At 35.5% G+C, this 14,001-nt stretch overlaps 1 pseudogene; it reads right to left on the reverse strand.

The window, feature by feature from the left end:
* Nucleotides 1-5,636: 5,636 nt before the first annotated feature.
* On the reverse strand, nt 5,637-6,720 carry LOC150015832 (farnesyl pyrophosphate synthase pseudogene; annotated as a pseudogene).
* Between the last annotated feature and the right edge of the window lie 7,281 nt (nt 6,721-14,001).

Consider the following 14,001-nt stretch of genomic DNA (forward strand, 5'->3'; position numbering starts at 1 on the left):
AAATGAGGAATAGAGTGAAAATATAAAATGAAGTCATTAGAGTCAAGCTGCTAAAATCTTAAATCAAGAAAGTTGAAGTAAAGGAAATGATTCTATTCTTATTGTAGCTACCTTGGAAACTTAAACTTTTGAAATTTCCAGTCCTATATCAATGCCTGGATATACATCAAACCTACAGGTAACCCTCTGATTATACATGAAGGATTAAGGTAAGAAAGTTCACATAACCAGACCATCCGACATCCATTATCCAGACCACCTGTCATCTAGAGGATTACCATCTCTGACCAAGATCTAGAGGCTTACAATATAGGACTGATTCTTCTCAAAATGCACTTTTTGGCATCCAAATTTGGAATGAAGAAGTAAAAGTGTCATTAATTGCAGATAGCATGATTCCTTATATAGGAAACCCTAAAGACTCCACCAAAAACACCTGTAAGAAACAATAAACAAATACAGTAAAGTTGCAGGATATGAAATCAATGTACAAAAATCCACTGCACTCCTATATACTAACAATGAAATTTCAAAAAAATGAAATTAAAAAAAAATTTCTTTTACAGTTGCAACAATAAGAATAAAATGCCTAGGAATAAATTTAAAGGATATGAAGGATCTATATACTGAAAACTACAGGTTTAAAAGAGATTAAAAAAGACACAATGAAATAGAAAGATATTTCATGTTCATGGATTGGGAGAATCAGTGCAGTTAAAATGTCCATATTACCCCCCAAATATACAGATTCAATGCAATCCCCATAAAAATCCCAATGACATTTTTTAAAGAAATGCAAAACAAAAATCATCAGATTTCTATGGAACCAAAAAAGACCCCAAATAGCCAAAGAAATCCTCAGGGGAAAACAAAAGGCCAGAGGTATCACATTATGTGACTTCAAATTATACTACAGAGCAATGATAATCAAAACAGTATGACATTGGCAAATAAATAGGCACACAGACCAATGGAACAGAATTGAGAGCCCAGAAATAAATCCACATGTATATGGGCCAATAATTTTTGACAGAGAAGTGAAAGAAAATAAAATGGAGAAAAAAAGCCTCTTCAATAAATAGTTCTGGAAAAATTGGAAAGCCATATGCAAATAAATGAAACTAGGTTATGGTTTATCCCCATGTCCAAAAATGAATTCAAAGTGGATTAAAGACCTAAATACAAGATCAGATTCAATAAATGACATAGAAGAAAGCATAGGTACTAAACATATGGACCTTGGTCATAGAGAACAAGTTATAAATTTGAATCCAAAGGCAAGGGAAGTAAAGGCAAAAATAATTGAATGGAACAATATCAAACTTAAAAGCTTCTGCACAGCAGAAGAAACCTCCAACAAAACAAAAAGGTGATCAATTGACTGAGAGAAGATATTTGCAAACAACAGCTCTGACAAGGGGTTAAGATCCAAAATATATAAGAACTCACACAACTTAACACCAAACACAAACCAATTTTAAAAAATGAGCAGAGGACCTGAACAGACATTTCTTCCAAGAAGTCATACAAATGATCACATATATGAAAAGATGCTCAACTTCATTAGCTATTAGTAAAACACAAATCAAAACTACAATGATATACCACCTCACATCTGTTAGAATGGCTATTATCAACAAGACAAGTAATAACAAGTGTTGAGAAGGTTGTGGAGAATAAGATACCCTCCTTCACTGCCAGTGGGAATGTAGACTGGTACAGATGCTATGGAAAACATTTTGGAGGTTGCTCAAAAAACTAAGAATAGAGTTACAATATAACCCAGCACTCCCTCTTTTGGACATCTACCTGCAAAATTTAAAAACATTTATTCATAAAGTTATATGTACACCTATGTTCATTGCAGCATTATTCACAGTGGCCCAGACATGGAAACAACTGAACTGTCCTTCAATAGAGGAGTGGGTAAAGAAGATGTGGTTCATATATACTACGGGATGCTACTTGGCCTTAAGGAAAGATGAAATACTGCAAATTGTGACAACATGGATGGACCTTGAGAATATTCTAAGCAAAGTAAGTCAGAAAAGGCTAAGAATCACATTATTTCACTCATATGTGGGCTATAAAACTGAAAATCATAGACATGGACAACAGTACGGTGGATAGCAAAGGAGAGTGGGGGGTTTGTTAGTAGAGGGTAAAGGATGCCAAATACATGGTGACAGAAGGTCACTTTACATAGGGTGATGGGCACACAATGCAATATACAGATCACGTATCCTAGAAATGTACCCTTGAAACCTATATGATCATATTAACCATTGTCACCCCGATACATTTAATTTAAAATGTTTTAAAAGAAGAATGCACTTTTTTATAAAAACTCTTAGCTTTTCATTTTTCTTCAGAACACTGTAGTTATTGCTTAGCTTTGTTTCCAGTTTGCAAACCCTTAGACCGTTGAATAAAATTTTATTATTTATTTCTAGCAAAGCCTTCACTTTTTCTAAGTTTGTTTTTAAAAATATTGAGAAAAAATTCCTACTAGAAGCAAAGGAAAAAGGAATAATTGCTGAGTGAAGTAGTGATGCTGTGGCCAACAATTGCAGTGCTATTTTGATGTACAGAATAAGAGAGTAATATAGTCTAAGACATGCCACTGGTCCACATCAAGTTAAAGTCCAACTTAAAAACATTATTTTGTTTTATTTTTCTGTATTGTTTTATGATTATAAGATATATATAGTCCTGACCAGTGTGGTTCAATTGGTTGGGTGTCAACACTCAAAGTGAAAGGTCACCAGTTGGATTCAAGGTCAGGGCATATACCTGGGTTGTGGGTTCAGTCCCCGGTCAGGTGAGTATGAGAGCCAACTGATCAACGTGTCTCTCACATCAATGGTTCTCTCTCTCTCTTTCTCCCTCCCTTTCCCTCTCTCTAAAAGTAAACAAAATCTTTAAAAATAATATATATAAATATCTACATAAAAATTGAAAGAGCTCTCATCTGATAATCCATTAAATTTTCATTCTTCTATAATATGGTCCTTCTAGTTAAAATATTCTTCCCTATTCACTTTGCTTGGTATCTGTATTTTTTCAGAAAAACAACAACAACAACAACAACAACAAAGAAACAACTTCAAATGTAATCACCTTTTAGAATTTCTAAGGCAGGGTTCAAGAATCTTCCCACTGGATTGAAACAACATTTCAGAGCTTGTTTATAACACACATCACATTATGCCATGAGTGCCTGAAGAGAAGTGAACCTGTTTGATTTTCATTATATGCCAACTAACATAACAGATGTTGTACAGGGTGGGGCAAAAGTAGGTTTACAGTTGTGAGTATGCAAAATAGTTTATTCTTGTGTTATTATTTATTAAATTATTTTCCATATGAACAACTGTAAACTTGCTTTTGCCCCACCCTGTATACAGTATGAAGTGCTCAATAAATGTTGGATGATACATGTCCAAATCAAGTATAATTAGAATAGAAATATAAGTTTATTATCTAATAATGTAAATTTTATTCAACAATGTTTGAAAGTAATATTAGGATAAGTTTTTAAAACTCAAATTTGGTTACTGAACTTTAATATATTAAACTGTAGATTAGAGTGTTAACATATATTTGAGGTGCTGATGTTCATTGCAGCACCATTTACAATATCCAAGATACAGAAACAACCTAAATGCACATCTACGGATGCATGGACAAAGGAAATGTGATATATACATACAATGGAATATTATTTGGCTTCAAAAAAGAAGGGAATTCTGCAATGTGATGAAATGGATAGAATTTGAGGACATTATGTTAACTGAGTAAACCAATCACAGAGGAACAAAGACTGCATGGGTCTATTTATATGAATTATCTAAAATAACTAAACTCATATGGGCAAGAAGTGGAAGGGTAGTTGCCAGTGGTTGGGAGAGGGGGAAATGGAGAATTGCTAATCAATGCACATAAAATCTCAGTTAAGCAAGAAGAGTTAAATTTTAGAGATTTGCTATAAAGCACTGTACTGTATGTACCCTTACAGTTTTGTTAAGAGGGTAAATCTCATGTAAAATCTTCTTACCAAAAATAAAACAAATTTTAAATAAAATAAGAAAAACTATAGATTATAAAAACAATTATTTATTCTAAACAAATTGTTTTGCTTTAGAAAAGTGAAGGGATTAAGAAGTACAAATTGGTAGTTAAAAATAGTTACAAAAACATAAATAAATTGTAGAAAATATAGTCAATAATATTATAATTAATAAGTATAGTGTTAGGTGGATACTTGAAATGTCAGGGGAATCATTTTGTATATTACATTATTGTCTCATCATTATGCTGTACTCCTGAACTAATATAAAATAAATTTTAATATCAACTGTAATTTAAAAATAAAATTAAAAAAATTAACTTGAAATTTTTTAAATGAAATAGCTTGCAGCAACTCTTAAGCCAAATCAAATGTAAAATTGTTAAAATCTATGTTGAATTTGATTGAAAACCTTTTAAAGTAGTGTAGTTAATCATCATAAAGAAAATTACCCCAAAACAATCACAAATGTATGAAGTAAATAATTTTTCCATTAATGTTAAATGACATAAGAATGTTGTTAGTCTAATCTCAACAATACTTTAGCTTCAATCAATATAAATGTCACAAGGAAACATACGATCTTTTGAAAACTAAGCCTCAGATCCACTCAGCTTGTAAATCAAAATACTCTTTATATTTTATACATTCTATATGTTCAACAGTATATTTTACCAAATCGACCACACTGACCAAACTTAGAACCATTACATCCATACACAGCACAATAATTCAGAGGAAAATGGATGTTAGCGAGAATAGGGAGTAACAGAGATTAACCAATGAGCAGCTTAGACTTGAATATTGAAGCCTATGTAGTATATACCACATTCATTTTGTAAAAATTTTAGGAGGAAAAGGACATTAATAACATACTAATGTTATAACACTATAAAAATATAAAGAAGATTTAGAAGAATGTTAGAGATAGAAATCAATTTCTGTGATATCGTATCTTTTCTTTTTAATTAACTTCAGAAAATGTAGACAGACTTAACTAGTAAAGAAAAGGCACAGTCTACAGAGTTGATATAATCCCTTCAATTATATAATTTTATTAACCAATGCCACTCCAATAAATTCAATAAAAATTTTAAAGACATTTTAACTTTGTTACTGGAACTAGTTTTTCCAACTAAAAAGCTACAGTTCCCTCCTCTTTCATCTCCTCCTTCTCCTGCTGCTACTTTTTGTCAACTTAGTAAAAATTTCGTACAATTTGCTGAACAAATGACAGTTCTCCCTTGTTACCTTCCAGGACCCCTCACGAATACCAAGCCCCTTATATAAAATGGTGTAGTATTTGCATACAACCTATACACATCCTCACATATGCTTTAAATCATCTCTGTATTACACATAATACCCAATATAATATAAATGCTATGTAAATAGCTGTTATACTCTATTGTTTAGAAATAATGACATGAAAAAATCTGTACATATTTGGTTCACATCCATCTAAATAGTACACATCAATAAAATGTAGCTTTTTTTTCAAATATTTTTCTGACAATTTACTGTAATTTATTGAGAGGTTCCTCTTCCTGCCCTGGCAGCCTCTAGGTCACTTTTTCTCCTTGCAGATCTTGTGTGCTAGGCTCAGGGAGATGGCTGGGGCGCAGGCAATGAGCACTGCTCAGGGAGACCTGTTAGGTGGCCGTAACTACTTTTCTTACACTGCATAAACACAGCCTGCAGATTCAGCTCTGTATAGAGCCCCTTCACTGGGGCCACCTTCTCAGCCTCTTTCTGCCCATAATTCTCCTGCAGGACCTGGCACTGTTTTGAAGAGACAAGTTGCAGGCAGTGAACCACCAGCCAGCTGCCTTTATTGTACTGGATGTCAGTGCCAATTTGCCTGTCACACTGGAGTCCCCAAAGAGGTCAAGATAATCACGCTGAATCTGTAAGAGCTCCTCCATCTCCAGCAGGATCTTCTTGGCATTGGCATGTTTCTTCTCCCTGTCAATGCCCGCCATGTACATAGCAACAGCTACAAGAAGGTAGAAGAAATGGGAAGCTCTTTTATGCTTGACAATAGATTTGTACCTCTTCTCAGTGAATCTGCCAAGATCTACATTTCCTTGCAGGGCTGTGATGAGGTGCAGGGTCTGTCCAATCTCAACATAATAGGAACTCTGCAGGAAGAGCTCAATCAGGTTCAGGTAATAGGGCTGCTTCCAGCAGTAGAGCTTCAGCAGTCAGTAGATACATGCTTCAAGAAACATAGCATTATTGATGGTATCCAAACCTATGCCTGGCTTCTGATACCAGCAGATCTGCCCCTGTTGGGTGAGGGATGAATCCATGACATCATCTGACACCAGGAAGAAAGCTTGGAGCAGTTCCACACACCAGCCCACAGTCATGGCCCACTGGAGACTATCAGCATACAACTCTCTTGGTTCCACCAGGTCCTGGGATGTTATCAGCACTGTCATACTCTGCTGGTAGCTGCCTCCAATGACATTATACAGCAGGACCTCCTTGAGCCAGGCAATAGCATCTCCTATTTCTGGGTGCCCCATGTCCTCCTCAGTCAGGACCCTGACAATCTGGAGAAGTGCTGGATGAAATTCTGCCTTTTTAAAATTTTTATCATAAACATACAATTTCTGGTCTCCATTCATCCTGAGAGAGGAGTAAAGTACTCTGTTGCTGGATGTGGATTCTTGGCCTTTGTGAATATTTTTAAAATATTGGTTGAATTTGTGGATGCGAGGACTGACTGTATTCAGGAATACTCTGCAAGCAATGAGAGAGGCAGCTGTTTCATCTGACTTCTCTCTCTTTCCAGTTGACCTTTCCTTTCATCTGCATGAAATTGCTGAACCTTCACATAATCATGAGGCAACTTTCAGGAGGAAGCTATCACTGTAATGACAGAGAAGATAGAAGGAGGCTATGTTTCATTGAGAATAGTGCAGAAAAGCTGCTACTAGACTTGAAACATCTAACTCCATTTTTTTTAACTTGGAAGAAAAATAAAACTGTAAAATATTGAAGTATCTGTATTTCTGGCCACTAGGATTATCAATGAAATGTAATTGCTAGTGTGAATTATACTGAGTACAATGATCAAAACTAGAAAATGGAAAGAAAAACAAAAAACATGTTGCATTTTAATTCTCCCCCCCCATTTATAACTCTCTTTCTATACTAACAATTATTAAATCTATTAGCTAAGGTCACCTTGGCACAAGATTCATTGGAGGACTATAAAATGAGAAAACAAAACATGCCAGCAGGATAGAATCACACATTTATCTTTTTGGAATATTTTCTGGAGCAGTCCACAGAGTTATCTCAAAATCTCTATGCCTTTCAAAATTATGTGTCTGAAGCATTGAAATAAAACTTATCAGCCAAGAGTAGGAATAATATGAAGTTACATGGTCCTGAGGAGCCAATTAATTCTTGTGACAATTCTATAGACAGCTTCTAGGTTCCTGAATGGGACATACCTGTTACAAGAATTCCCAGATTCAAGGAAGCCCAATGATATGTCCTATCAGTATTTTTAATTCTTTTAGTCCAGATTCAGACCACCAAACTATGCTCATTTCTATAAAAACTATGGCCTAGTAACATAGTTGACATCTCAAGTTTATCAATAGCTAAAATACTCAGAAAGAATGGGAAAGACTTGTTTCTGATAATATACCCTCAAGACATGATAGAAAATGATAGGTTAATTTTAGATTGAGAAATTCTTAAATGCCAGAATAAGAAAGTTACAATTCTGTATACTCTGTGGACCCATGGAAAAAATGACACATATTTGAGAAAAGAAAACTGAATCACCTTGTAACAGAACCCCTGGGCTGCTCCGATTGAAACAGAACCCACGGGCTGTTTAGTTAGGGGCCCGATTGCCCGCCGCCAGAATTATAACTCTCAATACCAGAGTTTGGTGAAAAGAAAAAGAATTGTTTATTTACACATAGTCCTGCCTCCCCCTCCCAGACCTGGCCAGTCTTAGGAAAATCAGAAACACCGTTTCCCTACTTCCAAGGCAAAGTTCAGCTTTACCAGTAGCTGCCAATCGCTCAGTTCTGATTGGGGAGGTCCTTTCTGTGCTGTGGTGCCCTCCAGCTCTCAATGCAGGACCGCCTTGATTCTCAGCCTCTTTGTAAACTGCTTTCTTCCTGTAAACCGCGTGGATCTCCTCTCTTTCTCAAGACCACCTGGTGAGAGCTTCTTCTTTAAGCAGCCTGGAGACCCCTTCTCCAAGCCACATGGAGGGAGCCCACAAGAGCCAGAGAGTGAGGGTGTGAGGGCCAGAGAGATAGAGCCTGAGAGAGAGCACCTCCTAGAGCCAGAGCCAGCCCAAAATGTCCGCAGCTGCTTCTCTCTTCCTCACTGCCTCCTCTCTCTCTTCGCAGCTGAAGGATCCAAGGGAAAGACGGAGTCAATACAGCTTGGCTTCAGGTGCGCCGCAGGAGTTGCCGGTGTTGACTACAACGTCAAACCGCCTTAGGGACTCCGGCTCCGGATTTTCTGTCGGGGTTTACTCCCTTAGCCTTTCCCCTGAAGAGGTATGCCGCAAGGCAGCGGAGGTTTTTTGGAGTCAGAGTTTTCCTTCTCTGATGGGATCCTTCAGCTGCGAAGAGAGGGGGGGTCTGCTGTATGGGCAACAGCAGACCCTCCATATCACCCTGCCCAGGCTCTGTAGCTTCAGCTTCACTGGAGAGGACACTCCAGCGACATCGCAAGATGTCGATTCAACACGGGAGGAGACAGATACCGTGTCACTCCTGAGTCGGACTGCACAGCCATTCTCGGTGGTGCAGATAGACTCTTAAGAAGCTACACCATCGTCTCTCGAGACGGACGGCTGCCGACGACGACTGCCTCCTCTCTCTCTCCCTCACTGCGTCCTCTCACGCAGTGGGTGTTGCAAACAGTCCTGACCATTCACAGAACCCTACGTAGGCTCTGTCTGCTTCTTCCTTACCAGCCCACAGTCCAAGACCCCTCCCAGATCTGAGCCTTGGAAGTAAAGCGGATCTTTGCAACAATGTTTCCAGCCACTAGCTCCAGGCATGCAAGGGCATCCTGAAAGCTGCTTCCTTTTCCCTATCTCCCAGCCACAAACTCTGGGGTCTGTTTTTGGACTCCCCTGTTTCTGTAACAACCTAACATGTGGTTGACCTAGCACAGAATTTTCCTGGATTTAGGGCTCTAGAAAATGAAAAAAAAAAAGTCATTTTCACATATATCTCTAAAGTGTTTGATCTTAAGCTTCTATCCATTGAATTGAAATAGGTTATTTATCAACCAAACAGGAGTTCACTTTTTTATAATTTATAAATATTTCCCAAAGATTGTTGGAAGGATAGTATCTTCCAGATAGTTCTCATCTGTTCCTCTGGATCTATTTACGTGTCAACTTGACTAGGCTAGACATGTCCAGATAGCTGGTGAAACATTATTTCTGTGTGTGTCTGCATGAGTCTTTCTGAAAGAGGTTCAGATTCACATCAGTAGACTGAGTACAGAAGACCCACCCTCCCCAGTATGAGCAGGCATCATCCAGCCCATGAAGGGCCTGATAGAAAGAACAGACAAAGGAGGGACAAATTTGATCTCCTGCCTGAGCTGGGACATCCATCTTCTCTTGCCTTCAGGAATCAGGGCCCCTGGTTCTTGGGCATTTGGAAATGGAAGGGGACTTGCACCACTGATTGCCCTTCCTTAGGTGTTTCAACTCAGACTAATATTTATGCCATTGGCTCCCCTCACTCCCAGGCATTCAGACTTGGACTGAGTTACATCACTGGCATCCCTGGCTCTGCAGTTTACAGACTGCAGATCATGAGAATTCTTGGCCTTCATAGTCATTTAAGCCAGTGCCTGCAATAAATCTCTCCATATATACATGTGTATGTGTATATATATATATATATATATATATATATATATATATATATATATATATATGCTGTTGGTTCTCTTTCTTTGGAGAATACTGACTAATACACAGTCTCTGCCCTTCTCTGGCCTGTTCCCTGTACAAGGACACTGACCTGCATGGACTGCACCAAAGGAATCCCCTGCTCTCTGGCTTCTAACAGATCTCAGGTAATTAGGGAACTTGGCAGGAAATTGAAGGGAGGGAGGACAGTGACATTAGATATCACATCTATGTGGCCCTCTTTTTGGTGACTGGCCATTGTGTGACACTGCTTCTCTCAGAGTGTCCCTCTGTATATAACTCTCCCTTGGTTTCCAGAAATGATTCTTCTCATTCTTTCCAACCACAGGGTGGTTACAATTCACATGACAAGCACAGCAGTACTGAACTATCCTCTGTAGTTTCATTATACTGTGTCTACAACTTGCTACAATAGTCCCTTATTTAAAACCTCCCCCTAATTTTCCTCAGTTGAGTGAACCTGGGATTCCTGCTGAAACATAGTAACAAAAGTCCTTTTCACAAATATTATCTTTATTTTGTCTATACTACTTTATTTATGATGATGGGGCCATTTAAAAAATCATCCTTTCTGAAGTAATGTAGAAAACAGTCTTCTCCAAATTTTACATAAATTATCCCCTTAATAACGGGAAGTTAAGAAAATAGCTTTCACCCTAGAGAGTGGAAAATCATTATTTATTCATTTCTTATTTCAAATTATGATAACAAATTTCAAAATATTTTATATGATTTTATGTGATTTTCAGAAATAAAAAAACCACAGAAATCCTAAGAATATACAAGACTTTTATTACTTCTTGTGAGAACACAATTTAATGAAAAATTATGTTTCTCAAGGAATAATAAATGAGATCGTAATACTAAGGGGATTAAATCTATTTCAATATTCAATAGTTTCAGCCTCCAGCGACTCTTTAATATGTCAAATATACAATACATGCATATGCCATGCAAATTGTAAAGTAGTATAAATGCAATTCTAGTGTAACACGGGCATTTATTTAAAAATTAAACCATCCATTTTATTATTCTTGTTATGGAATTTTACTCTCTGTTCTATATTCATATAAATTCTCTAGCTTATAAAATTACCAGTTTTTCTAATAGTGGCTTACTATTTATGGCTTTTAATTAACTGCTTCAATATAAATAAATATTTTTTGACACTGGTAAAAGTTGTACATTTTATGTTTTTAATCTTTTTTTTCTGAAAATACATGCTTTTTACTTGTATTTCATTAATTTCTTTAAGGAAAAATATAGAGTTCTCATAAGGAAAAAATGGCATTTTAAAAATAATTGCCTTGACTCATTTAATATAATTACCTTTTTATAGTTCATGACACAATTTGAAAATAATAAATTGTGCTCCTTGAAATAATGGATGAAATTATGTAATTAATTGTCATTTTCTGAATTCACACATTGCATTTATTTCACATATTAAGTAAATATATTGATTTTCTTTCACTTCAATTCCAATCTTATCTGGCTCTAAAAGTGAATTCCCATTCACAGTCTTATGTTTGAAACACTTTTCCCCAAATAATTTTCTTTATTCCTCTGATTTTTTTCCATTCAAATGCTATAACCATTCTCTTTTCATTTTGAAAAGAAATGTTTTCAAAGTAAGCATCCATTATTTCTGTAATCACTGATAATTTACTTTCTTCATATATTTACTGGATTTTTTTTTCATGATCTCTACTTATTGTTTTTATATTTTTCTTCCATAGTGTACCTGTTTCTTCTATTTCATTTGTCACTTTAAATTTCAATATACTGAGAATCATGATTTATCCATTTTTATAGTAGAAATCAGAAGACAATTTAACAGAAAATTCACCAAATAAGTAACAGCAGATATATTATTAGGTTATCATTTATGCAAATATAACCAGAAAGGAAATTGGCCATTTAATCTTGGTTTTAATAGATGTTATGGACTAAATTATCCACTCCCACCTCCAAAAATATATATATTAAAGCCTTAATTTCCAATATAACTGTATTTAGAGATAGGATCTTTAGGAGGTTAAGGTTAAATGAGATTATAAGGGTATGGTACTAATAGGATATGAGAAGGCCCTGTCTGTAAACCAGGAAAAGAGCTCTCACCTGGAATCAGATAGGCCTGTGCTTTGATCTTGAACTTACCAGCCTCCAGGACTGTGAGAAAGAAATGATTTCTGTTGTTTACACCACCCAATTTATAGTATTTGTTATGGAAGCCCAAGCTGACTAATACAAGAGTTAAGCAAAAACTATAAAAGAAAAAAATGTTGTATATTTAAATGCATTTTTAAAGTGTTGAATTTTAAAGAATGGAATGTTTGTGAAGGCCTATAATTTTAAATTTCTAAAATGTTACATTAGGATAAGGCTTCTCTCTCTGCATTATTAACAATGAACTAAAGGCTATTTTTATGTAAAAGGAACTATTTTATACTTATTAGTAGCTGATCTTATCTGAATATGGAACCAATGCAAGTTATCACCAATTTCAGTGGAGTTGTTTCTTAGACTTTGACTGAATGTTATACTGATTGAAATGTAATATCGTAAAATAAATATTAAGTTTTGTAATATGCACCCTTATCTCTCCGAAAATATAACTCTGAGTAAAAATAAATATATGTTTGCTTTAAATAGTACCTAATGGTATATAGGATTTTTTCTTGTATCTTTTATGCAAGCCATAAACAGTAATCTGAATAAACTGAGTTTTCACTGACCAACTTTCCGCAAGGAGAATGGCCAGTATTAAGTGGCCCTTTGCCAGAAATGCAGAACACAGGAGATACCCAGTGTCTCTAGTTGGAGTTTTGGCAGGGGTGGTGCTCATCTGCCATCTTGAGACACTTAACCAGGACGCATCTTGAATGACTATTTTTTTTACATGCTTAAGACTTTGATATTATTGTTTGTGTCTTTATTTTTTAATTGTTTGTTGGGTGGCTTTCACTTTTTATTGATCATGTTTTTGGTAATTCTTATTTGGTTTTATTCAAAATATGGAATATAAAATCTTGAGCATTATAACATTTTTGAAGGATTATTTCTTTACTGACACATAAACAACACATATTGTCCAACCTGTGATAACATTTAATTCTACAGTCAATGTGATAGGCTTATACAGACTTGAATAGAGAATGTCATTCTATTGACTACAATAATGGGTCACTGTGTAATTTGTTTCAATTGTTGAATGATTTAAATTTATATTTTGAAATAAAGATAGACATTAATCTTTCATATGTGTGTTATTTTCTAAAATATAGGTTTTTTAAAATTCTCTGGTAATAATATTCAAGTTAATTTAAAGATGCTTACAAGATGGTTATAGTTTTTTGAGAACATAAACTAAATCAATGTATGCTTTGTGAAAGGGAAGTAGTTGCCTTTTCATTGTTTAAGAACGTGTTTGTCTGACTGACACTGACCATAGGGGAGGAGAGAGGGGCAAAAGGGGGGAAAGAAGGGAAGGGTCTAGTCAAGGAACTAGTATAAATGACCTGTGGACATGAACAATTAAATGGGGATTGACTATGGGAGAGGGCGGAGGTGGACAGAGCAGTGGGGAGCAAAGGGGGAAAAATGGGACAGCTGTAATAGAAAAACAATTAAAACAAATTTTTTAAACCCCCCCCCCAAAAAAGGAATGTGTTTGTCTTAATATGTTTTTAATTATAACCTAATTAAATTGATGTGTTTTCCTTTATGCTTTGCGCATTCAGTGTCCACTTTAAAAACCTTTCACTACACTAATGTTCTGGAGATATTATCAACTCCAAAATTATGAGTAAAATAACTAATTTATTAAAAAATATTTTTAAAAGGTTTTATTTCCCAGAATCACCAGAAATGTTGGAGCATTATCAAAGTTCTAAAATGTCCCTAGCATTTTTATTGGGTTCCTTCTATATGTTTTTGTTTGTTTGTTTGTTTTTTACCTAATTTTATGGTGGTGATTTTTTAAAAACTT

Source organism: Furipterus horrens, unplaced genomic scaffold, assembly GCF_987537825.1.
Source record: "Furipterus horrens unplaced genomic scaffold, mFurHor1.1.pri manual_scaffold_3, whole genome shotgun sequence".
NCBI lineage: Eukaryota > Metazoa > Chordata > Mammalia > Chiroptera > Furipteridae > Furipterus > Furipterus horrens.